Source organism: Amphiprion ocellaris, chromosome 19 (assembly GCF_022539595.1).
Source record: "Amphiprion ocellaris isolate individual 3 ecotype Okinawa chromosome 19, ASM2253959v1, whole genome shotgun sequence".
NCBI lineage: Eukaryota > Metazoa > Chordata > Actinopteri > Pomacentridae > Amphiprion > Amphiprion ocellaris.
Genome location: NC_072784.1, coordinates 23,188,279 through 23,196,102, shown reverse-complemented (window position 1 = coordinate 23,196,102; position 7,824 = coordinate 23,188,279).

The window sequence follows — 7,824 nt, the reverse complement described above, 5'->3', positions numbered from 1 at the left end:
GATTCCAGCTCAGTGCCACTTTAAAATGCCCATTTGAGCTGATCGTATAAGCCTACCTAGGACAGAAATTTAAGTAAAGCCATCTTTAGTGTTACTTGGAACCCAGTTATGGAAATTCATGTGGTAAAGCAGCAGAGAACAGTAGCCTTTCACAAGTCACAAGGCCAGAGATAAAGAGGTTTGTTGAAATAATTCCTTTTCATTCTCAACATATATTGTCTCTCCATGTCTTTATGGCTGGCTCTGGACCTGGCGCTGGAGTCCGAGGGAGAGATAATCTGGCCTGTCTGCCTTCAGGAGCTCTCAGGGTATGTGTCTTTGTGCAGCATTAGAGCTGGCTGGGAGTGCGCCCACCTGAGAGAGGGGAAATGTGTTTGACATACGCTCAGCGCACACGGTCGGGGAGGCTAGAACAGCAGGATACGATTAATGACCGCAGAATCAGATTGTTACAATATGGCTTCCCTCACCCCCACCTTCTTCACCGTGGGGCTGTCATATTTCACAGACTTGCCTGCCTGTGTGTGTTTGTAGTGTGTTTGTGTGTGTGTGCCTTAGTTGGGAAGGAGCCCTTTTATTCTCTCTTTCTGTTCTCTCTCTCTCTCTCACTCTCTCTCTCTCTCTCTCAGTTGATGTGGGTCATTGATATGCAACAGTGCATTCTTGGATCTTACAGGAGAGTCTGTTCTCATAGTTGTTGTGGAGAGCTTTGGCTGATTAGACACAAGAGCATAGGTCCTTGGACCCATGTTATCATCTAGGTACAGCACAAAACCTGTCAATGTAGAAATTAACACACTCACAATTTCCATGTGTAAAACTATAAAGATATTTACAAAAATATTTTTACATTTACAATATACTGTGTGTCTGGGTAGTATATTATTATTATTATTATTATTATTATTATTATTATTATTATTATTATTATTATTATTATTATTATTATTATTATTATCTTTCTAATTCAAATAATAGCTAATATACAACTGTAGAAAGATTACAAACTTTTCACTTTTTGTCCAGTCAAGTCAGTTTGTTAGTCTGTGGTGATGAGTTTGTGTAGAACAAGTGCAGCAGAATCACTGCTAACAATAATAAAGCCAGTTAACCAGAAACCTCAGGACAAAAATCTGGAGACCAAATGTTACCAGATTGTTGTGGTGGTTAGGCTCCTTTGAGTGATCTTCGGGTCTTTGGGGTCAGTGCCCAAAGCACAAAGGGCCACATGGGCCGTGGAAGTGCAGGACTAGAGAGCACAGGAGGATGGAGAGGAAAGCCTTAACAAGGTGTCAAACAGGCCCGTTGGATCCTCACACATGAGCACACACATAAATGGACCTGTGCTGTGATGTTTGTTGACACGTCTGGTAGAGAATTTTGAAGTTTTCACAGCTATCATAAATCAAGAGAGGGCATGATTTTTCCCAGGGTTGGGAGCCTCATCTCATTTGCTATTGGCCAATGCTGATGCCTAGCAGGCTTTAGTTCCATCGCAACAAGCAATAATAAAGCCAGGAGAAGTGCTTTTCTGCAATTTCATTCTTCTCCTTAAACAGAGCAGACACATCAAGAAATGGAATTCATCCTACAAGAAAACTATGTAAACATGCAACCTCGCTTTCAACAATTTGGTTTTACTGCACATAAAAAACCCAAAACAAAACGAATGACCCTCCACTGATTTTTCTCTTCCTAACGTCTCCTTGGAATTTCGCAGGAAGTTACAGAAAGTGACCTGAGAAAAAGGCTGAAATAGAAGGAGAGGGCTGGATGTACTATCTGGCAGCTTTGGCGTTGTACCTGGGCACAACACTCATTCATTTATTGAAATCCCACTCTGTGATCGTGCTCTAAAAGGACAGCTTCATATTTCTCCTTCATCTAGCCCACATCACAAAGATACTTAACTGCCACCTTTTTCTAAATTGTTTTTCCAAATAAAACTTTCTCCAGATATATTGGCTACTCTCTTCTACTATTATAATCTGAGACATCACAAAAGCATACATCTAATAGAGGTTAGCATTTCTTTTTTTTTTGTTTCTCTCTCCAACAGTTAAGTAGCAATGTTGTGTTTTATGCATTCAACATATGGCAGACCTCATTGCCGTCACCATGTGCTCACCACACGCACCTGTTTCCCCCAGCTGCTGCTGCTGCAAGGAACTCTGGGACATACTAATTCCATGTTTTCTAAGCTTCTGGTGGAGAATATGGCACTGCAAAAAATTCCTAGGAGGTTTGACTTTTGTTGGAAATACTGCTGCCACAAAAGGAAGAGTTTTAAATCTTAACTGACACTGTGCTAAATGATAGCCTGCCACAAAAGTGGTGTAACTATGAAATAGATAGAGATATAGGTATCTGTAAAAATTAACAGTTCCCTAAAATTAGGGGTCCATTAAAAGCTACCCACAGAGAGTTCCCTTATACCTTGTTTTAAAGTATTTCCTTTTTCACACAATATGGCCAAAACTGCTGATGCTTCGGGGGTAGCTGGAAAGCACTAAACTGCCTGTGGAGAAAATAATAAGGGCACACAACAGAACAAACTAGAGCCCTATCCAACCGAGATCCCAGAACTGCTACCAATTAATGCACTGAAGAGGCTGCATACAGAACTCCGTGAAACAGGACTACACGTTGCAATCTTGTTTATGACAGAACCTTTTAATTAGAATTTAAAAAAAAAAAAAAAAATCTAGTCTTCAGATCTTGGCTTTTGTTTTAAAGCTAATGCAGATTTAGTTTGAATCTATAATCAGTTTTGTGAGCAGTCAGCTTTTCTGCTACAGTAATCCAACAGCAGCCCTTAAGCAGTGAATGGCTTGTTTCTTTCTAGCTCCTATAATTGCTTCTATTCATCATGGTGATATTTTCTTAAATTTAAAAAAAAAAGATTTGCTAAGCTAATTTTTAAAGGAGAAAGGAAGAAAACATATGTCAGGGCTGTGGTTCCACAAAGAGCAGATAGTGAGAATGACTTGTGAGTTTCTTTTCTTTGCCCTATACCATTCAGATCAAATGCTCAATGGGAAAGGCATGACACTGCGACCTACCGACAACTTCATCTAGCAAAATAAAATGATAATCGATGAAAAATATGTTTTAGATACCACTTCCTGCATCAAAATGAAGGAAATGGCTCTTACTCTCCTACTGAAAATCAATCAATATGTACACACATATAAGAAACAAACAAATTTAAGAAACGTGCAATGGGGATTGCAGAAATTTGGAAAATGTGAAAAAAGATGTTTTTTTTTTTAGAATTCCTTCTTCTCATGTGTGTGACTCTGAGAAAATATCTGTAGGTTTGCCTGTGCATCACTTAATGTCTCAATGACAAAGACTCATTCTGTGTGTAATTAATTGGTTTACTGCCAGGTTAGGCACTGTCTGTTTCTCAGGAATCTGCATTTGGCCCTGAACTTTACTTTTCCATGGTAGTTGAGGCATTAACTTATTTGGACAAAGGATTAAGTCTTACTGGTTGTTCCGTGGATGGAATGGACAAACATGAGGGAGGTATGTTTGAGATACTGGGCCCAGTAAGTAAAGAAACAGCTGCTGAGCCGCTAATAATACTCTGCAGCTTGGGTCACTGCAAGAACTAGCAGCTCACACCTCTATTGCCCTGAAACGACACACACATACATCCACTCCCATCACATGTGCAGCTCCTCCTACTCTTGCCCTGATCTTAGAATATGTTAGCTTAGCTGACTCTATTGGTGAGAAGTCTTCACTTTACATTGTTTTTCATGCTGTTATCCAGTACAAGGCACACATGAAAGATAATTATGGTCCTAGAAACCAAGCAAAGAGAAACCTCAAAGCAGCCCCTCTGTTTGTCATTCAGTAGCTGAACAGATCTCTAAAGACTGCACCCTTAATGCCACTGTATTTATTTTATACATGATTGTGGTCACCATTTAAAACTTTGAAACAGCACAGAAACTAGGTTACATTCCTATGGCACACATCAGATAATCTGTCTATTTATGTTACAGCCATGGTTATGTCTCAGCAAATTGCTGCCACAGTTTGGATTATATTCAGCTCTAGTTCCCTGTGAAATGGCATTGGTTTTGCTGAAATGTCGATGTCTCTCCTCTCAAACAACCTGTCTCATGGACATATTTACTGTAAAAGTGTAAAAGGATATCTTCTGTAGAGATTTACCAGGTACAGAGAGGGAATTAGCAAAGAAAAACTACTGTATTGAATGGTTTCAAAGCCAAAACTTTTCTCTCAGTGTCTTAATTGGAACCAAATGTAAACATGGGTGAAAAATCATATTATTTTGGGAAAGAATCCTTTTCTGAACAATAAGGGATAATAAAGATAAGGATGACACAAACCCACTTGATCCACCATCTTGTTTGGGCTCCTGGATTTAATTTTGGAGAGTTGTCTTGCTCATTGGAACATATACATGCTGTCATACATTTCTGTTATTGACAACAGTTTACCACATACTGTAATAAAACATATGCTTTGGGGATGGTTCAACTGGGACCTACACATTGGTTAATAATACATCTTTGCGTCAGTTGTAAATTCCAAAAATATCACAAAGGCTTAAATACAAATGCCTGAAGTGCATATCTCATAATATTCATTGACCGTGTTGTACAAACCACACACTGCCAGCCCTCACCAACCTTCCTCTCAGACTGAACTGGAGCTCATGAGGCCTCAGACACACTTAATCGGATTATGGTAATATAATTTTGCAACGCTGACCTCAAGCCGGTGCCAGGTTTCTTCCACATCTTCAGACAAAAGCACAGAACTCACCAAGGGTTCCAGCAGGCTGGCCCAGCTCAGCCTCTTGGCATAGGCCAATGTCCTTCTTGGGCCAGTGCAAGATGAATGGCTGTGGGGCAATATCTCACTTCCTAAGTCTACTCTACTGAGCAAAATCAAACAGTGACAAGACAAGACTGTAATATTAAATAAATATGACTTCCCAGGAGTGAGATGACTGGGATTGCTGCTACTAATGTAATTATGTCATGATTTTATGTGTACTATAATTAATGCAGCTTGTAAGGAAATGTGCCTTCCATTTGCTCCCCATTTGCTCACACAGTAGTTCTTCCGCTGAGGGTGCAGCCTCCATGGAAACAGTCTTGTAGTCAGCTTGTCTTTTCATGTGATTTAGCAGGGGTTTCCTCTGGATGTGTCTTATTGATTTAAGACAGAACTTTTATGGATTGGAGAATTTAAAAGCAAATCAGTGTAGGGATCTGCTTCTGTGGGTAATCAAAACAGAGAAATGGTTCGAAGTGATACAAATACACTAAGAATACACAGGAAACTAGCCATATACAGCTATGCCTGAAATACAAACATATATCTGGAAATGATTCTATGTTCATATTGTTTCCCCTAATAAGACCTCAGTATGAGACTGATGTTTCTTTCTTTTTTGAAATACTGTGTCTGGCAAAAGACAGTCACATACACAAAAGTGATGCATCAGCTAACACAGAATTCTGTATCCTTGCAAAATGTTAGCATGCTGTTGTACTTTTCATTTTGTTTCATCTCATTTTACTTTGTTGTGTATTTTATTGTTGTCCAATCTCTGTGGGTGTATCACCAGATTTTTCTTAGCTTTTTCTTTTCTTTTCCTCTTCCTTTTGCCTTCAGAAAGACCACCCATAGGGCTCGGAGGGGGCAGACGTCTCTGTGGAATAATAATAGGGTCCTCCTGGGAAAACTGCCCATGGAAAGGCCTGTCTAAAAAAAAAAAAAAGAAAGAAAAATTCGGTCTTGTTTCCGATCCTTCTCAGAAACATTCATCAGGGCACTCCTGCTGTGTGGAGCAACCCTATTGCAGCCCCAATCAACTCACTCGCTGGGTCACTCTGCCACTGCCAAGACTTTCTGAGCTGAGGGTCGGCAGGCTAGTGCACTAGGTTTAGAGAACTGTTTTTAATCTAGATCCTCAATAATGATAGGCTGAGGGAGAGAGTTTCTTGCAGTCTGAATATTTGATGAGTACAGTTGCTTTGAATGTTCAACTTAGAAATCAGAATTGGGGAAAATGTCACTATCATTTCTTCTGGCTATTTGCTGTATGGAGCATGTAAATTTGTCATTATGTTTTGGGCTGCTGCTGGGCATGGCTGTCTGTCTGCAGAAAAGCCCAACAAATAAATCATCATGGTCTCACACAGGGGAAGCCTCAATACTGATGTCATTTCCTGACAAGGCGCTACTCTTTGACAACACCACATGACACATTATTCTGATGAAACATGCTGAAAGTGGGCGTCATTACTCCAGAAAAGCATGATTGTTAAAGATACTCTAACCACATTTTTTATCCAGATCTACCCAATCCACAGTTTCTGTTTTCCAGTTAAGGAAAATAAATGCGTCACACACTTATTTTCTGTTTTAAAAAGAATAAATAAAGCTGAACAACTAGGTTACTGAAAGCAGAAGTTGCCATACATTAAGTTTGATTCTTCACGGAGTGTTTATGTTTACATCAGGAAAACTACTTAAAAAAATAAGTTATTGGCTTAAATAGTTGGTTTATAGTCTTTATTTTATTTATTAACTTTAACTTAAGAAGAGTTGTAAAAAAGAGTAATTATTTCGCAAAGTAAAACTATGATCACCATATGAGTTCGGAGTAAATGTGAGCCCATGGCTGTTTTTTGAAGAGCTGGACGTGCAAATGTAAACTCTTCACATTTTCCCACACATAAACAACACCAGCAACTCGAGAATTAAACATTTCAGCAAACATGTTCAGGTTATTCTCTGGAACTGGAGGAACATGGACCTGTGTTTAACAAAGCTGACTTTTTTCCTTGTTTGTTGAATAAAATGCTGGCTCCAGTTTAACTTTCAGTCAACATCTTCCATCAGGACCCAATCATTTCAGGAGTGCTGTGTTACTGTTTGCCTGTTGGAGTCAGTTCAGATGGCACCAAGACCTTTTCAGTCACTTTTCTATATTATTTTTCTTTTATATTAAGTTCTTCTTGTCAATACTAACATCAAAGTCTGAGTTAAAGCTGCTCCCTAATTCCCCTCACATTATTTTTGTTTGTGGGTTCAATTTTGATTAATTAACTTTATTTTGAATTCTTCAGAGTCATTCCAGCCATGAGCAAAACTCTTTCATTTGGAGGACAAAAAAGAGGATTATTAAGGTTCTTTTGTCCTTTCATTGGAACCCCCACTCCATTTTTCTGCTTCGCCCAGAGCCGTCACTATGTTCTCTTTGCCCTATCAGGCCCTAAGGCCCTGTTGCTTTGCTGCCTGGCTCCAAATCTGAACCACTGGAGATTCAGTGATGGATGTGCCTCTGGGGCTGTCTGTGGGAGGTGGGCTCAGGGATTACAGGCCCTGCCTGCTCCTCACTGTCAGAGGGGAAGTTTTCCACCTTTGTATTTAACCAGAGACAGCAGACTTAAACCTGATGACTCTGTCTCATCATCAACACAACATACACTGCATATCAATTTCAGTTTTTTTATTTTTATATTATTATACTGGCAATTTATACAGTACAACCTTGTCTAAATCGGCAGCTGGTGTCTGAGAGCAGCTTGAAGCAACAGCAGCATTTAACACAATTACAGAAGAAAAGGCCAGAGCAGAGAAAACAAACTAAAAGGGCAAAGAAGGAACATAGTAGAAAACTGCATGACATCAGTGATTATGCCAGATTTAAAAACAGCAAAGTAACACTGTGAATATAAAGTTGTAATCACAATTCTACATGTCGATACAAGTCTATCCACACCAATCTGACTGTCTGATTAATTTATACTGTGAAGTATTGTGTGC